This window comes from Aphelocoma coerulescens, chromosome 4 (genome assembly GCF_041296385.1).
Source record: "Aphelocoma coerulescens isolate FSJ_1873_10779 chromosome 4, UR_Acoe_1.0, whole genome shotgun sequence".
In the NCBI taxonomy this organism is placed as follows: domain Eukaryota; kingdom Metazoa; phylum Chordata; class Aves; order Passeriformes; family Corvidae; genus Aphelocoma; species Aphelocoma coerulescens.
In genome coordinates, this window is record NC_091017.1 from 67982261 (window position 1) to 68005632 (window position 23372).

General features: G+C 40.4%; 1 protein-coding gene and 1 long non-coding RNA gene across 9 annotated transcripts in view; one reads left to right on the forward strand and one right to left on the reverse strand.

Annotated features, from left to right (window-relative positions):
* SORCS2 (sortilin related VPS10 domain containing receptor 2) overlaps positions 1 to 23372 on the forward strand; it is a 539351-nt gene that overhangs the window by 131930 nt on the left and 384049 nt on the right. The window contains exons 1-3 of one of the 8 annotated variants that reach the window (XM_069014506.1): positions 3585 to 3737; positions 7182 to 7323; positions 7794 to 7962. The exons of 5 other annotated variants lie outside the window; for them this stretch is intronic. The gene's annotated coding sequence lies outside the window, so the exon portion shown is untranslated. Of the gene's footprint in view, positions 1 to 3584; positions 3738 to 7181; positions 7324 to 7793; positions 7963 to 23372 lie in introns of those variants that run through there. 2 more of the 8 variants (XM_069014507.1, XM_069014508.1) reach the window with 2 other exon arrangements.
* On the reverse strand, positions 901 to 3152 carry LOC138109989 (uncharacterized). Its single transcript, XR_011150756.1, has 2 exons — positions 3029 to 3152; positions 901 to 2295 (listed from the first exon to the last, which is right to left on the reverse strand). It is a non-coding gene; the product is annotated as an uncharacterized lncRNA (long non-coding RNA).

The window sequence follows — 23372 nt, forward strand, 5'->3', positions numbered from 1 at the left end:
AGATCATTATGTCTAAGAACATATCTGTTTTTATGGATCTTCACTTATATGTAATTTTTTCCCCTTTCATTGGAAGTCATAGACTCTTTCTAATTTCTTTGATGTCATTAGCATCATCAGCTTTGTCCTCTGCCCTTATTAATCAATTAATGACAGCCACCTGAAACCAATACTCAGAAAAATTGATACAGGACTGTGTGTAGCAAGAAGGGCAGGGCTGCACTGCTGATAGACAAGGAGCTTTGCAACAGCAGACTTGTATCTGGCTAAAACTAGATGCTGACAAATAACAGGGGAAAATGTTCCCCCGCCTCCTATATCCAGTTGTAAATAAATCAATAAATAATGCTAGCAAACAAGTAAAAGAAAAGCCTCTGAACAGATATAGATCTCCTTTAGCCAAGCTTAAATAATTTAATGAATTTTTAGTGAGGAGAGCATGACCGTGTCCTGCTGACCCAAAAGGAAATGTAAGGTTGGGAGTTTTGTCATGAGCATGGGCTCAGTTTATGATGAAGACATGCATCAATTATGATTATGCCTGAATTTCCATAATCATAATTTCAACAGGTTTTGTTAGCAGAAGCACAGTTTGTAGTAAATGTTGTCATGGGTTTATGTAGCAAACTTCAGGCTGGGCATGCTATTTTTGTACCTGGGACTGGGGATTCCTGTTACTGTATCTTGAAGTACATGCAGTTTTGTTTTTTATTCAGTCTTGCTGTTGATAACCTATCCACCTTTGGGAGAACATGTTAGCTGTTTTAATCTGAGCTAGTAATGGTGTATATCAATACTTTTCAGTGCTATACTTCAGTTTCCATCTGTGACTTTGTTAGTATAGAACTTCTGACTTCCAGCAAAGTGATCTTAATCATAGGAAGCATTGAGCTTGCAGAAAAACTGTCAGCCATAGAATTTAATTTTATGAAGAGCTGTAATGCTATACTTGTTAAGCTTACTTTGGGAAAATATCACTTCAACACACATCCTCATCCCCCCACAGTAAAAAAGATTATGGTTTTTTTTAGCTAGGTAAAGCCAAAAAATTACTGTCAAATACTATTCAGGTTGTTCTGTCTGGGTTTATGAAGTAAAATCTATCTATATGTAAGTGAATTTATAATAAAAATTTGGATTTTCATCAGTGAATCTTGCTCAAAATATTGTACATGTAGGGAAGGGATGGGAGACATCAGACCCTGCGAAGTGTACAAGAGATACAGCCCCTGACTGACCTCTCCTGCAAACAAGTGGGAGAGCTTAGAGGCATCTGACAGGAAAGCTGTATGTGGATGGGGTACTTAGTCACCGGGATGTGGGTGGCACTAAAAATGGGTTTGTGAGACTGAATGTGTGCATTGAGATCATACAGGTTGTGTGGGTATTTGACAGCTGGGCGTTGGTGGAAACACAGGGGCTCCAATTGGAAGAAAAATAATGGGGATTTGGGCTACTTTGGACCAAAAATAAGTGCTTAGATAAAAGGGGTACTGGGTGCTTGAGGAGTGTATGGTACAGATGGACTTGGAAGAACATGAGACTACCAAGTCAGCAGTAGGCCCTTGACATGATGGTTGTTCTGCCACATCCCTGTGGTCTGCTAATAAGTACAAGGCAGCTGGAGGGGAGGTCTCTGACTGCCCTTTCTCTGGAGAAAGGCTTGAAGCTCTGGCTGTGCAATTGCTGTGTTCAGCAGGACTTGAGCTATGGGTCAGAATTGGTCTGAGGTGTGGTGAGGACCTCTCTTCTGGTGAGTGGGCAGCCCACCACATTTCCCAAAGTAAGTGAGCCAGAAATACAGTGGTCCTGCTTCAGTACCTATAGGCACTTGGATACATGGTTAAAATGAAAAAATACCTCAGTAGAGCTGGCAGGAAAGGCAAAAGCTGCAGACATTGTGGATGTAGAGGTTAAAACAGTTATCAAGGTGGCAACTGATTGCTTGATCCTTGTAATAGGGACTTCAGCCTCTTAATTTTTACATATGGGACACTCTCTTTAGTTCCCTGAGAACAGAGAGATAATGTACCTCAGTCAGGTTCTTCTGCCCTGCCTTCCTCCCAGGTCAATATAGATAAGAACTTCTTTCCCAGTCACTGCTGAAATCTGTGTTATAAATGGTTCCCAAAATTTTTCCTTCCACCTGAAGTTCTGTTTGCTTCTGAGCACCCTCCCATAATGTAGCTATCCCTGTGTGCCAGATGCCTTCCTCAGTTGTTTTGTCCCCCATGAATTGCCACTCTTCTCTGTTGCTGGGGATGTGAGGTTGTGCCTCTGCCTTTCCTAAGTGACCTAGATGAAAAGGGACAGAGTTAACAAGAGTTATGGTAGCTCCCTCTGCAGTGTATTTGTCCTATTTGCCTGCTGATCTACACATGGTTTCCTCTTTTGCCAGTCTTTTTCGTCACTTCAGTGGGACAGTGTCTCCTATAATATTCATACATTGATATCCAAGGGTTTATTGGAATTCAAGAAGCAGCAGTTGCTGCTATGTATGAGCAGTAATTAACACTCTTTAACTCCTCATACATAACAATACAACATCGAAGACCTTGAAGATAAAGGAGCAGTAGCATCTAATGGTGCAGAGACTTTTCACCAGTTCATATATCTGCATTTTTAAGTTAGCATTTGAAAGCAAAATGAGAAGTTCTATTATTTTTATTACTTAGAGGGATCCAACTACTTTAGCCCATCACACCTGCAGAAGGTGTGTATATCTGCCCACCTGTATGAGGAAGAGCAAAGAGATCATGGTTAGATTGCAAAAAACTTCTTGAAGACTTCCACAAGTTGAGGCTCTGGGTTTATGCTGCCAGTTCTTCACATCTGATACCTCACTGCTGTGAATGAAACATGCTGGGGAGTTACCATACTTTCCTCCCTGTGTCTCTGTATGATGGTTCATCTTCCTTTCAGAGAATCCAGAGATGGTTTTTGATGTATGAAGTCCTCCATGTTTTTAATCACTAAGAATAATCTAACTACCTTTACAGAACAATAACACACGCTTGGTAACCATTACCTGAATAACTGGAGATACTGAGATCTGCACTGTATCTGCATGGTGTGCTCCCCCAAAAAACGCTCTACCGTGTTGTGGAAACTTCCCTGGACTGGGGTGACCTTACTGAGAACGCAGTCCAGCAAAACCTGCAAACAGAAACAAAATTGTTAACTAGATCAGTAGGCTGAACTGCCATTGAAATACTCCAGGCTCAGCAGCATTACTTTCCTTTGGTAGATATATTGATGAGCCAACACTATTTCCTCAGGCTGTTTATGCTTCATGTTGTCAGAAGACCATCTAATGCTTTTCACTCCCTTCTGGAGGCTGAGAGAATACTAAACTGCACTTTTCTTTCCAAGTTAGTATTACACTGAAAGACAAGTATTCAGCTGGTTTCAGCTGCTCTCCTTATGTTGCAATCTCCCCAGCTGTCCTTACTGATCACTTGCACTAGTTTCCCTTACTCAGCCTTTATCTTTGTCCACCTGGCATAAAAAGTTTATAGAAAGAGCAGTGTCAGCTGGAGCATTTTAGCTTAAAATTGTGCTTCTGGGTTTATTGCAATAATATACTGAGGAACACGACTTGATTAGGCTACATGGAGCTTGTGTGAACCACCAAAGAAAGCAACTGATCACTTAGTAAGTAAGCTAAAAAGCCTGAGAATGAAAGGTGACTCCTTTGGAGGGACATCTGGTGGGACCACCTTCAACATCACCCAACAGTAAGTTTGCTCTGTTAATATGCTATGGAGTCTTATGATGTTGTCATCAAGGGGTGCACCTTGTTTTTAGTACAGCAATATTGGAAATACTGCTCTTTCTTCACTGTGAAGGCTGGTGACGAATTATGACTATTCTTTAATTTTTGGATAAGTTAAAGGAAAAAAATCTTCACTCATAGTTCAGGAGTTTTACCTCCAGCATAGATTTGCTTCAGGGCCTTGTATCAGACCACACTGTGGTTCTACAGCATCTCAGAATGCTCAGCATCTCCCTGTGTCTATATACCAGATACCAACAGGTATCAGGGCAGCATCTTGTAGGCTGCTGTACTAATTGCTGCTGGTTACTCTTCTGTATCAGCCCCTTCGCAGTTCCCTGGCACAACTTGATTCTGCAGTTCAATTTCTGGTGTTCTTTGACTTCATATTATTGTTACATGTCAGTTGGTTGGGGACTTGCCTTGTAAATGATCTTTCTCATCTGATCCTTGTGATACCAGTAACTAACTTGCATATGTACCTTTTCAATTTTTTTTATCTGGTTCCCTAGCAGTTGTTCCTTGAATTTTTACATCTGGTGTGAAGTAGTTGCCCTAAGGCTAGGAATTAGAGCTGGTGTCTTTAGGAAAACCCTAGATTTGGCATCTACTTTATAGGTCTGCACATGACGTGGTCTGTAGGTTTGTGCAGTGTTTGCATTGCTCACCAGTGCATTTGGAAGCTCCATTAGGAATTGTTCGCAAACTGACTTTCCACAGATGATGTCTTATGTTTTACATCTGGGCACAGAACTCTGGCTGGGATGCCCTTGCCAGGCTTGGCACAGCTGGCTTCACTTCATTTGAGCTGTCTCTTAAGACACTGGCACGAGGAAAAGTGCACGAACGTATTTGCAGTGCATACAAATAGGCATTCAGAATTACTCCTTCCGTCTGCCTTCTGGCTTGCCATCCCTTTCAGTGTTTCAGAAAGCCAGTGTTTAATGCCTTCTCTCCTGCCTGGAAGAGCTGCAAGCTTGCACTGCTATCTCTAAGAGCCACTGAGAAACCACAAGCAAGAGGTTTTGGTATTGCTATTGAAAATTCTGCTAGACACAGCGCAGCTTTTTCTTCAGCATTTTTGTATGCAGAAAGCAACAACTCCAAAATTCAAGCACAGAGATGCTTGCTTTGATCAATATGATCAGTAAGTTTACTCTCACATGAAAATGCTTTTACCATCTAAATCTGTTGGCAGCAGTTATGATTATTTTGAAAGATCAGAATTTTGGAACACAAAAATCTACAATTTCAGCAGACATACTTATCATGCAAGTATTTGCCATCTACTGTAATAGATAAGCACTGTCTTGTTATCCAGCTTTAATGCTAAGATGCAGATCTGGAAGGTTTTTTGGCTGGGTAGGTATGGTTTTACTTGGCAAATGCAGCTGGCTTGGCTTGCTGTTCTAGTTCACCCAGAAGTGATGCAGCAGATGATACTGGTTGTCACAGCCAATACAACAGGGAAAAGGTAAAGAATTTCAGAATCTAAAAGGAGTAAGAGGGAAGAAGAGTAATTTTTAAAAAATGTTGCTGTTTACTTAAAAATGTGATCTGTATGTATTACAAGGGTGAAAAGGCAAAGGGCCAAATCATCCTGGTGCTCGTGGTAGTACAATTCTGTGATAGAATGAGTATTTCCTTATTATATGAGGAGGTCACAACCCAGTTGCATCCTTGTTATACTATTTATAACCATATAGAATTGCACTTTAGGTTCAGCAATAAGCAAAATAAATAAGCCAGGAAAGGCAACAACAGAAATCTGTGTGTTGGTGGTAACTGTATCATTAGCAGTAATCCCAATTGCCCAGGCCAGTTCTCATGTCAGGCAGATGAGATGCATAAAGCAGTTTTGTAACAAGAGACACATCACCTTTTACACTCCTAAAAACAAACTAGCCATGGATGGAGTGTTGCAGGGTAAAATTGCACCATATGCTCGTGGGTTGTACTGAACCCCAGTGCAGGAAACTAGAAAATCAGAAGTGTTTCTGCACCTCAGCTAAGGCAAAGTAGGTGTTTGGAGAGAAGGCTGATGCAGGTAACAAAATCACTGCAGTATTCTGTCAGGTGCCATCCTAATGCAGCTTGATGCCAAGCTTGAACGAGCTTCCTGGCCCCATGTCCCCATGCATAACTGTGGCTCCTGCTGCTTAAGGACCCAGCTTGTCTGCACAGCCTGCCAGCATCTCCTCAGTGCAGCAGTGGGCAGAGGCTGGCAGACAGAGGCTTCCCACAAAACAATTTAGCCTTGAAAAGCTTCATCCTGCCTGCAGTAATTCAGCTTTGGAGAGCAGAAGGTCTCACTGGTTCAGGATGCATTGCCAGTGCACATGGCCTTGGACTTAGCTTAACTTTCCTGTTTGTGAGGAAAGCATCCTGCAAACCTCATATATTCAGAGAAAATAAAAACCCAAATATGAGCATGGTTTCAACAGTGCACATCTTGATGCAATCCATCTTCTAAGCTCAGAAGCTGGTCCCACTTTGTGGGGTTAGCACTGGGGGAAATGTGGGCAGTAGGAATTAGCAGAGGCACAAACCACACCAATGGCATAAAAACTCTCTCTTGACGTAGTTTGCCAAAATCTTCCCAAGGGGACCTGGCTCATATGTTGAGAAAAAACGCATTGTTGTCCATACCCAGTGATTAACAGTCTCTTGAAATGTTCTCCTTGAACAAATTTTTCATGCATACAGAGGCCAGTGACTTGAAGCTGTCACAAGGTATGGGAGCATGGGACAGGGGTCCAGAGAGCCTGCTTGTTTACAGACACAAAGGAGCTGTTCAGGATTTTTTATTTTTGGCTGGTTGTTTTTGTTATTTTTAAACTCATCACATGCTATAGGTCCTAAATATATTTTTATTCCTTAGAACAATAGACTTAAACACATTTCTTAGTAATGCATTGCCTGGAGCTCTTAGATACTCTTACAGTGTAATTAGGTAGTTAAGACACTTAAAGGATGTGTAGAATTGAAAGAAGTTTTTTTTTTCTTTTTACTTGTAAGGCTTTATATATATGTGTGTGTATGTATATACACACACAGAGGAACAATCACTTAAAATTTCTGATTGCATTTTGTTGATATGGAACTGTAATATTTGCAAGAACTTAGATGAAATGGGAAGTAGAGATGAGAGCTTTGAGGGCGTTTTTTGAAGTCTAAAGAGAGCTGCTGTTCTTTCTCACTGGTTGGCTGAACAGTGTTTTCTTCAGATGCTATGAGACCTCCTCCTACTGTTGATTTTATTTTAGGCACCGAGTGCTCTCAGCATCTACACAGGGGATGGAGATCTTGACCCCTTTGAATGAGAAGTATTGAAAACATACAAACAGATTGTACACATTGATCACTCCTATCATCCCAATTGACCATGATCAAATCTTTTTCCCAGGGAGACAGCTTTTCCTGCTGGCCTTCAGTGCTTCTCATTTCAGCTGTGAATTAAGATGCTCTGATGGGAATATCTCTAATGCAAGTTCCTCTCAAGTCCTTATCAACAGGAATCAAGGTTATTGGCATCCACTGCCTTTGAGGTAGAAAACAAATCTCATGATCTAGAACTCAAAGGAAATGTTTCTTGGTTTTCTCTTGAGAGCACTAGTCCATATGTTTAATTGGGAGGCAAAACTTTAACAGGAGGATTTTATTAGGCATCATGTTCCATGAAGTAAGAGCAATTTGCACAGCAATAGCTTTTGTTTGAAATGGGCATAAAGGTTGAATAGAGATCCATTTCAAGTGTATTAAACATCTTTTATGAAAATGTTGCTGTGATGCTGTGTTGTTGGTTTTGTGGTTTTTTTGTGGTTTTTTTTTTGTGTTTGTTTGGGGGTTTTTTTGTGTGTGTGGTTTTTTTGTTGTTGTTGGAGGGTTTTGGTGTTTTTGTTTTGTTTTTAATGCACCTATTCTTGAAAGAAAAAAAAGAAATATACCTGATATAGTATGTATTAGGGTTATTTATTCCCTTTTTCTGTCTTTTTCACATTTTTATTTAAATCCATAGAGCTTTCATATTCAGAGTGTTTCTGGAGAAATTGCCATGCAGAATTTTTTCTTATATGGAGGACCCACAGCTCTTGAGGATTTTCATGGGCAAAGAAGTTCAGTTGCTGGAAATGAAAGATAGCCATTACAAGGACAAACCAGAGTAACTTCGTCATCTTACAGCAGAGGTGAACACTCTATTTTGGTTTGGGTTATTCTTGATCTGCAGGCTGGAAGAGTTGACATGAACTTCTCAGAGTCCATGATGTCAATAAGTATCCTGCTAATGCTGGCCTTGTTTTCCCCAGTTCCCTTCTAAATGCAGTTGTAGTGGATTCTTAGCTTTAGAGCTTGCAGTCTTTCTGCCAAAATTGTTGCATAGGTGGTGAGCTTCCAGCTGTGAAATTCTGAATGGGGGGTATTGCAGAGACACAAAACCCTAAGTTAATTGCCCCTCACTTTTTTTCTCCTCATGAAAAAAAGGGATGAAAATCTTATCTCATATTTCTAATGAGTTGTCCAGATTCTGCATCTCGCACTACACCTTGCAATACAGAGTAAGCAGCTGGGACTGATTTTACTGTAATAGGGCATATCTGTGTTTCCAGGGGAAAGGAGAAGCTTGAATTTACCTAAATTCCTTAGGAGCTCTAGTCAAGTAATTTGAGACCTAGCATGAGCCGTGTCGATCTGATGGCTGAACCATGTATCAGAGAAACACAATTAAATGTAATAAAATGTAGATTTGAATCACAGTTTGGCCTGAATGTAACCCTGAAGTAAGTGCCTTATATTAATATTTACAGTAGATATCAATCATTGCAATTAGTAATAAAACTAACGAGACAGAAGCAAAATAGTGACCTTACTAAAATTCTCATTTCAGTAATGAAATGTGACCAGACATTTGAAGTGAAAATGGATGCACACTGATAACATTCTTATTGCTTGATTGGCCACTAAGGTTTGGGGTTGCCTATAATGAAAATGCAGAGTTCTCTTAAAGAAAATGGAAGTCATCCCTGGAAATGTTCAAGGTCAGTCTGGATGGGGCTCTGGCCAACCTGGTGTAGTGGAAGGGGAGTTGGAATGAGATGATCTTTAAGCCTTCCAGCCCAAACCAGTCTGTGATTCTGTGATCAGGAGAAAGAATAGCTTGAAGGTCTAGTCTTGCAGCAGGTTCCTGCTGGAACAGCTTTGATTATCATTTATCTCTGGGGTTATGTGTCTTGCAAGTTAAATACCATTTTGCATAACCTAAAGTTCTTAGGGATTAGCAATATTTATGGGAACCATAAAACATGTGATCATGCTACCAGATGTATTCATAGCATCAGATGTGGTAAATACGTAGTGATCAAAATACGGAGTTTTCAGTTACTTATCTTGTTTTTATAATCAAAACAGCACTATAATATTGAAACAATTTCTTACTTCTCTTATGAATTTTCTTCTAACACAGACAGTAAAAGGACAAATCCTTCTCACCACATATTAGCCAAGAAATGTGTATTTTAAAATGGATTCTGGGTATTTTCTGCAGCTTTCTGTGTTCTCCTGCCAGGAGTCCTGGGTTCTGATACTGATTATTATCAAGTGCAGTCATGTTAGTTGTAAGGATAACAAAAGATACTCGGTGCTCTAAGAAAACACCATAAGTAAGATAGTAGAAAATTATTTCAGTGCTGTGTTGTGCTTTGCAAGCTTAACAGTGTGACCTGTCTCATAGCTGCATTTTTTGCAAAAACACTTTTTATCACAGATTCTTTCCCAGCTTTTGATCTTAGAGAGTCTCTCCATCTTCTTTTTGTCTCTTCATTTCAGGCTTTCTTAATTGCTACAGAACCTAGCTCACAAAAGTCTCATCTGAATGCATCATGCAGAATCTTCTTGGCTGTAGCTAAAATGTCTGTCCTGGTTTTGGGGGTTTTGTTTGTTTGTTTATTTTTAAACTCCTACTACAGTAATTAAAGGCTTCCTTCTGCTAGTATTATAAGGGTTGCATACAAAGAAATTAATCAGCTTCTGTCTGTCAGTTGTAAACCTGTCTTTTCTCTTATTAAAAACATTTTCTGTAGCAGGAAATGATGCTGCTGCCTGATCCTGTCAGCTTTCTATATTTGGTAAGCATGGAGAAGTATGGTTGGCAAAATTCTAGGTAAACTGGAATTTTTGAATCACTTCCTTTTGGTCTTTACTATGAAGAATCTCCATTATTCCTTGATTTTGGTGAGATTCTCCCTCCACCTTCCCATTCTGGTGTTTAGAGTCATAGAGAATTACTTTTTTTTCTTCAGTTCTGTGCTTTTCTTGGCTGGTCAAAATTCTGAGAAGGTCTGGTGAATGCTGCTTTTTCATGACACATCTGGGCACAATATTTGATTCTGAGATTAGTCTTCTCAAAGGGTGTTTTGTTTTGTTCAGACCATTAGCATGCTGGAAAATTGCTTATGGAATGAGGAAGAAGCCTGTCATCAATCTTTGGGCTCTCCTGTCTCATTTTGCCAACTGGATCCATGGATGTTCCCTATTCTCCATGTGGATATACAGGTGGTGGCTTCCCTGGGCCCATGAATGCAGTGAGCAAGATCTGCTGTGCCTTTGGTGCTTTTTTCATAGCCAGTATGGAAAGACTGGCTTGGCATTTCAGCAGAAGTTGCTGTGTCTGATAAAGGGCATTATTTTGACTAAGCAAAGACTGAGTAATCCAAAGTTATTTCTGTATATGTGAAATGAATTTCCTTTCCATGCCGCCTCAGTTCATGGGTTAGGCCCTCTGGCTCTAGGATCCTCTAGTATTGTTAAATCTGCTGTATTTACACTTTATATGGTCTTATTTAGACTTTTAAGTTCTTTGGGGTGGGGCTCTCTTGGGCTTGGTGTTTGTGCAGCATCTAGCACTCTGGGTTTAATAAGAGACCTATTGTGTAGTATCCTCATGAAAGCTAATGGTCTGATGAAGCTCAGGGGACAACTTAAACCAAGTTTGTACCACACTTTAGTAGGTTCACTCTCTTCTTGGGAAATCTTTGCCTTTCAATAGTTTCAGATAAATCAAAAGCAGAATATACAGAACAACTACAGAGGAGACACAGGTGTCCATACTACTCACCAGACTAACCTTGCTGACTGTCTTCCCTGGCATTCCTATTTATTTTTGCATGCTCTCAGAATGCTTTCATCCTTTCCCAAAAATTTGAAAAACAGTTATTTCCCTTTATTTTGTCACAACACTTCTGAACTCCGAGCATATTGTTAGAAGCTTGTCATTGTTTTCTTGGGTTCAGGGCCATTTTCCTTAAAGTTAATGGGACTTCCATTGCTAACTGGGAATTTGGCTGACAGGAGAAATTGCAATCATTTTCTTGCCTCTCTTGCCAGTGGTTTGGAAGAGAAATTCCCAATACATTGCGCAAGGCTCATGTATATGCCTCTGACACATGCAAAGGGGTGTTTTCCTTGATCCTTAGTGTGGGGAGATTTCTTCAGTTCTTAGTGTTTGATTTGTCAGTGCCCCAGGAAAGCCAAGACCCTTATGCCTGACCAGTCTGTTGGCATCCCATTATGGAGCCCTTTCACTGAGCAGTGCTGCTGGATCAGAGGGGGGTTTGACTGACTTGGGGACACTCCAACAGTGTAAGGGAGACCCCTTGGTGGGTCTGACAACTTATTTGACTGTTATGCACTGCTGGCGACTACTGGTGCCCAGGAAGGACTCACACCAACGGTTTACGGAATAACACTTTATAAATATAAAATTGTGACAGGTTAAGTTTCAAGGATTGATGGTGATAATACCTGACTGCAAAAACTTATTCAAAGCAATACACAGACAAACTCTAATCGCCAGTAAAAGTATTCAGTGTGCACATAATAGATGTCCCTAGAAGGGAGAAGGGATTCAGCCCTTCAGCTGATCCCAGAGTTATGAAAGAGTCTTCCCTGACTTTTCCCCATTCTTGACTTAGTTTTATACTATTTCTTTGTTTAGGTGGAGCTTGAGTGACTCTTGTCATACATACCTTTGTTACTGATTGGTATAAAGTTCTCTCACTTTGCTTCTGCTGTCAATAGTCAGTAAAATAGAGTGCGTGCTTAGTGAGAGGTGGTTTTTACCTTGGAGGTGGGTAACTTAGGGGTGTAACAGTATTACAATTAGGTTTTAATAAACCAAGTTCATCTGAGGAAAGCAATTTCACCACAGTTGCTAGCTCAGCAGCAGGACGTCTTCCCTCATCTCCCCTGGCTATGTGGTTTATCTGCTGCAAAGTGCCATTGAGTTCCCCTCCCTGTGAGGATTTCAACAGAGCCTGGCAGTGGTGCTTCGGCTCTACTCCACCCTCCACTCCTCCCCCTTAGGAGGTGCTATGGTTGCAGGTTCTGTGTATGGGGAAGCATCATGGCAGAGGTTTCAAGCTGCCAACTCCATTCCATCCAGGGAGCAGCAGCTGCATTTTATCCTGTAATTTCCATAGTGTTGTAACTTTTGTGAGCATGTGAATATAACTTCCCAGTTTCCTCTGATTTTACCCCAAGCCATCTTTCCACGCTCTCCTACTGGAGTTCCATATAAATTTGGTGTGATTACTGCAAGTTTTTGTTTCTTGATAGCTCCTGCAAGTCATTCCCTCCTGGGAGATATTCTGGCACTTTAAATTTTATTTACATCTGGATGTTGTGCCTGCAGACCTACCAAAGTAAGATGCTGACTGATTAGAAGTGGTCTTTTTGTATTCATGTTAAAGAATTCACCATCTGTGATCTGTAATCAGACTTCTTGCTAATTAGATGTAAAAAAACTGCATAATGCCAAGTTGGAGGAAAAATTTATTAGAAATACAATGTAACATATGACTGGGGTTTTTTTAAGTGCTTAACTGTAAATAAAATATTCCTCTAATGTCCCAAACATCCATAGTTTCCCAACTCTCTAGCCTTAAAAAATTCCTTTCAGCCATTCATGATACTATGTTGGTTGTTATAGTGATACCAATTTCCTGTCTCAAATTATTGTACTTCAGAGGTACATGAGGCCTTTTAATCTTCTTTCCACATTTCACTCTTTGATTTTACAGATGCTCTTACTCAAGGACTGGAATTCCTATACTGTTGGTCTGTTTTTTCCACTACATGATGGAAACCAGAATAAAAGTGTGCCTTTCCCCCACAGGACTAATGAAGATTCCTGCTGCCTTATTGGTACCCTCACTGAATACTACTCTAAATCAAAGCCTTACAAAATTTATATTTTGGTTTTTTATGGGTCACTAAGCTAGAGAAGCACAGGCTGTTCACCTTGACCAAATCAAGAACAGTTGCACCCAATCAAATGAAATGTAAACACATTCAGGAAAAGCAGTTTGTCAGCCACAATACTACTGAAAACTTGTTTGGGAAGTCCAGTTGGGCCAAGCCTCCATATTGTGATTTAATGGGGACTGAACCCTGACTGAGACAGTTTGCTGTTTCTGTGATACATGTAATAGAAAGAAATCATAAAACAATATTAGCTGATTAATATTCCCTTTATCTACCTATGACAAAGTTTGTGTGATGGTTGAATTTTATGTAAAGTGTAAGGTCTCTTTGAGGGGTTGTCACTGTGCTGCTCTATATTGCTTCCACTTCTTACTGTACGTCCCTGTGAGCTCTGCTCAGATCAGAGATGGGTGTGCATTTGGCCTGTTAGTCTTTTGATGTAACATTCTTGTTGATTAGGTCTAAGTCCCTCTGAATTTTGTTCTTCCCACAGTATGCCATGGCCACTGTAACCTTGATCATCAGCATATGTAGAATTTGGTATGTTTTGTGAGATGTGTAGCCCCAAGTAGCCTCAGTTCAAAGGTCTGTATTGCTAAATTCCTTTCTGTTCAGGAATCACTTGTACAGATGAAGGATGCTGTCTCTGATATAAATCACATCCTGAAAAATCTGTGGGATCAGGTAGACTGCTAGAGCTTCCAAGCAGCAGGAAAAAAAATCATTATTGAATAGATTCCAAGTGGGATTACTGGATATCCAAATGGACAAAAACTGTGTGGGGAAGGTGTGCATAGAAAGCATTCAGGGAAGTCAGGAAGAGATCTATGTGGCTGGGAAGTAAGTGATGTGTTTGTATTTTAGGAGGTAATACATGCTAAAACTGAAGGAGAAAGAGGAAGTGAAGAAGATGGATGTGTGTGGATCCTAGGATGAATTACAATCGCACAGAATTATACATGAATTAGGATGGTTGGCAATGGTGATTCTATAACTGAGAAAGAATGTATAATATGCTCTTTATGAATGTCTTTCTCATTTATATATATGCTATTCTAGCCCATTTTCTTTCTAATTTAGGCTCTCTTCTGATTTTTGTCCCTTGAGTGGCTCTCTAGTATGGTGGATTTATGCTGTTTGTTCAGCAACATTCCTACTCTTCTGAATTCTGTCCCATGTGCATTTAACATAATCTTCGTTTGCATTTCCACTTGCCTGCTTGTTTAGCTTTTTCTCTCAGGCCATTAGTTCAGTTTTATTTTCTTGTGGGGAAAAAATTTTCTTTCTGTGGTAGAAGTATTTAAGTCTCATATGCTAAAACCATCTTCTCCAGGATACTCCAGATTTACTCTATTATCTTTCCCTTGAAATCCATATATAATGTTTTGGACTGGTGGTAGAAAAGCTTGGCTTCTCCTGCTCATTTTCCTTATGATGGAAGTTTCTGTGGCTGAGCTGGTTGGCAGCAGGGGGGTCCCAAAGCAATACCATTAACAGCTACTTGCTGTGGCTCCAGAAGCTTAGCCTGTGGTGTTGTCTTCTTATTTGTGCTGCAGTTCTTGGTTAGCAGCTGCTCGCATCACTCTCTGTTTTCAGCTGCCTGGGTGTGGGAATAAACCCATACAAGGATCACTGTCCTGTGGTTGTAATAGCAGAAAATAGATGTATTTTCATCTCTCAAAAGATCTTTAGATCTTTTCAAAGAGAAGTGAACTGTGATTGTGCAGGGTGAAAAGGGTCTTGTGCTTTTTAACTTCTATATGATGACACAAGGGACAACTGCATTTCTTTCTTCTTTTTCTGTTCTTTTTATTGATGCTGGGAATTCAAGGTTTGTTTGGCTCAGGGGAATCCACAGGATTTATCTTTTCTCTCTCTTTTGTACTTACTTGACTTTTTGCCAATGATTGGTTTAAAAGTATTTCTATTAGCTTTTTAACATTAATTGAATGATCATGCTATCTCTCCACCTCAGCTGCCAGTATGGGCTATAACCACCTCTCTGAAACTGGAAGAATATTGTAAAACAAGGTATAAAGAGCAGGTCAACCAGGGTCTGAAAATTTGTAAACTTTTATTTTTTTCTTGCTTTTTAAGTTTGATCTGTGAATAGCAAAACTGGATTAAAAATTATGTAGAACGAGCATATCCCTACTTGCAGGAAATGTATCAAGTCAGGTCCAATGTCAAGCCAGGAGATCCAAGTAATGGTTCAGGAACACCAGGGCCTGAGATGGGGGACAGGCACACCTGTGACATAGCTCAGGCCTGGACCCTGTGGCAGAGCTGAAATAAAGACAGCGGGCTCTGCTCAAGGGAGTGCATGGGTTGGGGTCTGAGGTGAGACCGACCAGGGCAAATAAAGCCTATTGGTGCTTTCAAGACTGACAAATGTAACTTGCTAAAAGCATTTACTGGGAGAATCTTATGGCCAAAGTCACTGTGACAAATTTAAAGTGCCCAGTAGAGCTGAAGGGTGGATGATGCTGACTGTGTTGAGAATGAGCATGAGAATCTCATGATGAGTGAATGCTGGCTTTCAAATGGAGAAATTATGAGGAAAGATGTGGAGGAGATAATATCATTGCAACATCAGGCTGGATGAAGCCCCCAGAGACCTGTGATTCCAGTCCATGCTCTTTTGTAACAAGACCTCTTCTACAGTAGAGGAAGAGGGAAGAGGACAATTATATTTCTTAGAACAGATTAAAAAGATTATAATTATAACTGATTTACTCTGAAAATAATCAATGGACTTAGATGACATACTGCAAAAGCCTATCTTTCAAAAATCTTTTTGTGCTTTTGATCTGTGAAAGGATCTGCAGGGGATACTCAGGTCATGTTCATATCAAAATACCTGGTTTCAGACAAAAATCAAATACTTAAAATAATAAATTATTCAGGTTGTGGTAGTATCATTTCCATAAAAGATATGGATGCAAAATAGATGACAGTGGAGAACCAAGGTCAAAAATCAGACTCTTAATATTATCTGACTAATATTTGGTTTCCCAAGGCATTTGTCTTTTAAACAGAAGACTCTTGTGGTAGGGGTATTTTCTACACAATGCACTTGGCCTTCTGCCAACAGATGAGTGCTCCAGATTGATACTAATGAAAGAAATATTAATGCACCGTAGCATGTCAATTATCTTGAAAAGGTCTCCAGCAACCATTTATCACTTAAATTTCACATCTTATAGCTTGGGACCAAATTGTGTTACATGTTAGAATAGTTCTGCCAAATTTGATCCATCATTAACTTTCATTTGTTGATAATTCGAACATGAATTTTTATTTAAGTTATGCATCTTTGTCAACTTGATGGAAACATCCAGAGTTATCATGTTGTCATAGATGAGTGATGCTGTTTCTCAGTTGAGATTTGGCTGTATTCTGAAAGGACTTCAAGGGTTTAACCCCCTGGCAAAAATCCTGAGGCCAGGGACTTTTTGTGGTATCTGAGGGAGAGGGGGTAGAGAGGGAAGGAAAAAGAAAAGCAAGAAAAAAGGGGAAAAATAATTTTAAGACCTAAGTTGGATTCTCAGTTGCTGAATCATGCCCTGAGTTTTTGGTTTGTTTTTTTTTTTTAACTTATCAGAATGGTGGCTTTCATTGCTAGGGTTACCAAGCTTCCAAGCAAAACAGAGTAGTTATAAAGCAGAAAGATAACACCAGGGTAAACATTATTTTTCTAGGTGGGTTTCAGTGGATTGGGTGATGTATCTCAGGTGCAAGAAAGCAAATGAACCCATTGTAGAAGATGTGATGCAGTCATGAGTTTAAGCAATAAGGACTATAAACATCACTAGTCTCTGACTTAAAATGAAGGCAGCAACCCAGAGGGTCAACACAGAAGCATCTCTCCCCATTACATGGGGGAAAATCCTTTGGCTGAAGGAGAATGTTGGACCTGTGCAGTATGAGATGACTACTCCTACTTTCTAGTATGGGATAGCACGTGGTAGGCTGTGGACGTTTGTTTATTTCTGTGCAATATAGAGCACTGCAAAACTCATCAACTTCTTTTGCCTGGACCAGGCACTCTTCATCTGCTTGCCTTTTAAAAAGCAAACACTGAACAGGTTAGATTTGTGCTGTTTTATTAAAGCTCTCAAAATTATTGGTGGCATGCTGAATTCTGGCCAGAGAAATCTTGGGGAAGGTTACATAGCAGTTTTTAATTACTGTTTAGTAATACTTCTGTAATGTGCTCAGATACTGTTTTCAGGAGTGTGGCCTCTGTTGAATAAATAGAATGGAAATCAAAGAAAAAGTGCTTAATCAGCCAGTAAATAATTTAACAAGCTCAGGTGACACCATCAGATGATGTAAATTAAAATCAGCAAGAAAGGGATGACAGAGGGTTAAACCCAGACTGTAGCTGTATGCAGCACCTTGGAAAAGGAAGCAAAGCATTGGCTTTGGGAATAAACATGTTTTTATTTATCGAATTGCTGTGTCTGATCATGAATGTTGCCTGTGTCTGAATGGATAATAGAAATGAATACTTTGTGCAAACCTCAAGATTGCTGCATGTGTTGTATTTGGCCTGTGTTTAATCTAATTTTCTCTTCTGAGAATCTGTAGCAGTGTAAAGGCCTCAGGTGGCCTCTCTCATCACTTGGTGTAGTGATTAGATCCTTGCGTTGTAAGTCAAGAGATCATAGTTGTAGTCATTTCTCTATTATCCAGGGTATCGGGAGGTTGGTGTAGGCTTTGGATAATATGTGTCATCCAGAATATGCTTGGACTGCAATTTAAAGACCCTTGAATCACTGTTCTGAGCCCCTAGGGTTTTGGAAAGGCTAATTAGCTCAAGTTGTGAACATGAAATACCTCTGCTCTGCTTCTAGACAAAACCTGGGCAAGAAGTCGCAAAAATGAGTTGTTGCTGCACCTGAGCTAATAAACCTTAATGTGCTCTGTGTGGAGCTGCATCCATAACCCTGGACAGTTAATTGGCATCTTAAATAATCTGACCATGTCTGGGCACAAGTGACAGTTGCCAGCATTTTGCACCTTTGTCACGTTGACCCAACTTTACAGTGACCAGCAGCTAGTTGTCACTGTATGAATTGTTCTGCGTTCTCTGCAGCAGCCCTTGTGAGTAGGGTTGGGTTTTGCTTCAGTGTGTAAAGTCCTGGTGTCTATCAAAAGCCATTGTGCTGGGTAGAGAGTAGAGAAGTTATATTTCTCAGGCACCAGACTGAATGAAAATCTGTTTTTGTGAGGGTTATGGTGATGTCTCTTTAGGGAATTGTGGTACTTCATGGGGGAGTTCTTCTCTGCTTCCCTTAACTTCTAAAGCAGAAGGCAGTGTTGTTAGGGCAGTCTGGGTTCAGAGGGAGCACTGCTGAGACACAGGGTCAGTTATGTGTCTGTCACAAATGCACCAGTGTCAGGTCCCCTGCATCACCTGGTGCTAACATCCCTAAACACTTAATACATCTGTTTTTAATTTTATATTGCTTTAAAAGCACCATGATTCCTTAGTGGTACATGAAGAAAATCACCCCAATTTGCTTGTTTTGCAGCAAGTTGAATAGTGCTCTGACAGTGAGAACACTTTGTCTAACAGTAAGTCAAAGATATGATACATGTCTTTCTTAGTATAAGAAAAGCTTTCAAATTTTCTTAATAGTTTGTTATTTTCTGGTTAGTGTCTACATTATTCTAGAACTTGTCTTATGATTTTTTAATGTATTTTGCACATATTTGGTACATCTTTTTGGGTCTCTTGATATTTATAGTTTATTACTTCTTAGCGTTAGTATCTCATCTACTTAATCACTTAATCTTATCTACATAGTAGCATTTAGAGTTGTGCTTCTTGTTTAGGCCTGTTGGGAAAAAAACCTCAGCATCAGCCATCAGAAGAATAGCAACACACCACCCCCGGTAAAAAGATTTCTCCCCGCTCATTGAAAGAATTAAAAAGAAAAAAAAAAAAGCATCAGACTGTGTATTAGAGGGCTCTGCAACCGTGCATATTGTATAAAGAATGGAGATGCTCCTTTTGTTCATGTATGTCTCTGAAACAGGGAGGATTTGAGTCTGGCAGTCACAAGAAACAGCTTGAGGATTTTTTCTCTTGGTGATGCATATATTTCATTTCAAGTAAGTAGGGAAGATTTTGGTGAAGCTTATTTACTTGCTAGCAAAAAACTGTCAAGTCCTAACGTGGAAAACTCCAAAGTAGGAGTAAGACTGTCTTTATATTAACAAGCTGCTTAGCTCATCACTGCATTAAGTGATGTGACTCGGTCACCCTCATTCTTGCTGTACCATGGAAACCAGGTGGATGCAGAAAGTTGTTGTTGGATGACAAGTCATGGGCAGTCACCTTAGCAGTGAGACATAGGGGAATTGTTGTGGAATTGATTTTATGCAAAATACTCTGTAAAAAGAAATAACTTAAATTTCAGTTGTTATAAACTTTCTGCTTGTTGCTAATGTCAATAAATTTTGCATTGGAATTGGTCATCAGGGAAAGCAAGAGTGACAACAATCATCATTACACCAAACTTTTGCTTCCTATATGCCCCATGGAGGTTCTTTTCTCTCCCATTACATGCATTCATGGTTCACATAAGTTTGTTATTGACTCAGCATTGCTTTTCTTGCCTACGAGACTTTTAGAAAAAAGAAATTTAAATGTTGGGGATCTTTGTTATCAGCTTGTAATACTATTAAATTGGATTCAGTAATGAGGTCCCAGACTTGACAGTGTCTCGATGTTTTCCACTGAATGGCAAATAACCTGGATGGCTTCTGAAACACGTCTGCCTCTTGTAGCACTGTGGGGTCCAGACTGCTCTGATCAGAAATACACCTGTACACCTCTGCTCAGCCAAGGATGGCAGGGGAGCGAATTCACCCACGTATGGGGCTCTGGGTTGTGGATCAGTTGCTGTGAGGCTCTTTCTCTGCCCCCGTGTCCACTTCAGGTAAGAGAAATCTGACTGCTGGAGCAGCACAGCAGCGAATGGGCTCTGACAGCCTTCGGATCCTTGTGACTGAGGTTGTGTTGGTGCACGGTTGTGGGGGAAGGTTTTCCTGCGTGCTCTGGGCATGGCTGTGTGTGTTCTCTTCCCTTTGGTCCCTGGGCTGTGCAATCCCACAGGCAGGAAGGTGCTGGCTCTATTGCTGTTCCTCTGTCCTCCCCAGGAGACTCTTGCTTTTCCCAGGCTGGTGTGAATCAAAAATAAGAGTCCAGCTCTGTGATTGTTAATCCCAGACCAGGCGCTCCTTTATCATCCAGCAGACCAAGTGTGATCTGGAGCACTGCTGTCAAATTAGCCAGGCAGCACAGCGTGAAATCCGTGCTGGCTCTGTGCCTGATGCTGGGAGACAGATGTTACCTGATCCATAGGGGTGATTGGAGTGGTGCAGGCGGATAATACCTGAGCCAACATAAAGCTTGACAATAGCAAATTAACTTTTCAGCATTTGCTTGTCAGATTTGAACTGTCAGGCTGAGTTAATACTGAAGCACTGCTTTGGTGTTTTTTTAGGAGCCCGAGGGGTAGCTCTGCCATAGTGTCAAACAACAGCCTAACTCCAATTGAACAGCTATTTATGTAAAGCCGCTGGTGAAATGTTGAGAGAAAATGAGTGGTTGTATGTCTTTAACTGCTTTGGAAAACTTACTGTGAGAGAGGTTTGAACGCAGTGAGTGCCACAGCTCTTCCTAACCACCAATCAGATTCTGCTCATCTTAATTTAGATGTAAAATAAGCAGTCTGAGCCTGGCTACCCATGTGCTGCCTGCATGCAATGGCACTAAATGAAACCAACTGCAGATGAAGCACAACTTAGGCATAGTGCTGAATACTTTTTCGTTCTTAGCGCTAACATTTTAAGGAACTTTTACTATTATTTTGGATTCTACCTATATTTTTTTTTCCACAGCAGGAGAAGGGGATTACAGCAAAATGAGCTTTTCCTTCACAAAATCAGCAACATGGTTTGCTGTTTTAAAGGCGATTTTGTAGTCTAGCAGTGTGTTAGATATATTATATAGGTTTTTATATGTTTCTGTGAAAGAAAGGAATGCTTTGAAATAAGTCTTTCCACCAAAAGAAAAAAGTATCAGAAGTGCATAATATACTGATTTATGAGGAAAATCTGGCTGTAAATTCATGCAACTTATTTGTGCAATTTTAGGAGCTGTTTAATAGTTTACAGCTAGTTAATACTCTCACTTTAAAATCCTGATCAGCTGCAATGAACCATCATTTCAACAGATGATAATTTTGGATTCTGAAGAAGTTGCTGAAAAGTCTCTGTGAGGTAGTGTTGCTGTGACCCAGCCCACTGCAGGGCTGGGGCAGCGAGATGCCAGTCAATCCCAGCCCATCCCCTGGATGGAGTTTCCCGAAGAGTCAGACTCAGGGGGCGGCTCACAAGCCTAAGCTGCACCCCCTGGGCAGTGCCCGGGTCCAAGCCGCCTCCCCCGGTTCGGGAAAATTCCCGGTTACTCGGTTGTTCATTGGTTCTCTGTTATAACTTCTGCCTCTGGGTTTTCCCAGTGGTTCTTGTTAAATTGTATCCTCCCCCTGGCTTGTAACTCATTGGTTGCTTTCCCCTTTCACCGGGGTTTTCAAATTCCCTATAAAACTGAGGACAAGGCTCTGGCGAGCCATCCCATTATCATCCCATCGCATCCCATCATTCCCGTGACATCAGATTCCAGCTTGTTTGGGTTGTGAAACTTCTAACAATAAACCTGTCAGGAGTCAGACCAGAACAGCCTCTCTCTTCCTGTGTCTCCGAGCTAACATGAGCCATCCCATCGGCTCCTGCCTTGTTCCCTCTGCCAAGAAGCCAGCCAGCCAGCCCAGCCAGCAGCTCTTTTCCTGATGCCGAAGTCGCTTCAGCGACGCGCAGAAGTAACACAGCTGGACTCTGTCTGACCTGGGGCACGCCAGAGCTCGTGCCTCGAGCACCAAGAACTGCAGTAAGATAGATGTTCTAAGCAGGATCTTACTGGTGCAGATAATTTGTGTAAATTTGAAGACTTATTCTTTGCAAAATTAGTTCATTTTCCAGGATGAAGGTACTCCAACTATAAGAGCATTGTCTTAAGGAAATAAATTGGTCTTAAAGGATGAGTAGAGGAAGGCTTCCTTTTCATGGTGCTGTGTACTATTGCGAAGTTATCTTAAAGGAAATGCATCTTTAACGAGGTAGATGGTTTTTTATATATTCATGTAGGATCTACTGGTCCTTACTCCAGTGTATCACAATGGACTGTATAAGTGATCACATTCACGTAACAGGGGATATTCATATAACATTGACTGAATCTGTAGAGAATGGTAAAAATAAGAATCGGACCAGACAAGTTTGATTTTGTGGGAAGAATTTTTTCCTAACTGCAAGTCTTATCTTTCCCACTGACACATTCTTAAAAGCAGAAATTCATTGGTTGTGAACATACAGTCATCCTTGTGGCATGAGAATTAGAAGCTGAAATTAAGTGTTTGGTTTTATTGTTGTTTTTTTATTTGATTTTTTAAAAATACAAGTCCATGACACCACTGATGTTTACAGAACAATATCACAGCTTATCCAATTACATGTTTGTACTATAAATAGATTTGAAATATTAGAGACTTCCAAGGTGCTACAAGTACATAGGAGATGATAATAAAAATTCTTGTGTGTTGTACGAAACAAATCTTACTCCAGCATCAATAGAATGGCACTATTCTTTACTACAGTAAAATTCAGTCACATTCAAAGAATTGAGTCTTACAGGAGAAATATCAGAATTAAATTAAACTAATAAAACCCCCACTTCTTGCAATGCATTTTTTCTTTAATTCTAAACTGCAGCTGATCAATGACATTCTCTGTCCCGTTGTATGAATGGAATAAAAGTTGGTTTGGGACAAATTGCTGCTTTCTAGGCCAGCAACACAGTTGTCCTTTAGAAAATGAGCATTAGGAGTTGAGGCCTAATTCAATGAACACTTGGTATGTGCCTGGGTGCATTGCTGAATCATGGTTTCTGTGCTGGAAGTACAGGCTTGGCTCCTCCTAATTGAGTCCCCTTTGGGCTGTCTCAGAGTGGTGGCTGGCAGGGATTCAGGTTCTGGGAATCCTGCACACTTGGAGCTTTTTTAGTTGAGGGAACATCTTGTGCAGCAGAGAGCTATGTGAACTTGTCTCTTCTGTGGGACAACTAATATATTAAACTCCTCTTGTTAAATAGAAGTCTGTGTTTCTGTGCTTCCTAAGGTCATGATTTCTGTCCCTTTCGAGCACCCTGCACAGGGTGGTGGGGAAGGGTAATTTTAAGTTTATGATGAGTATTTGAGAAAGTCAC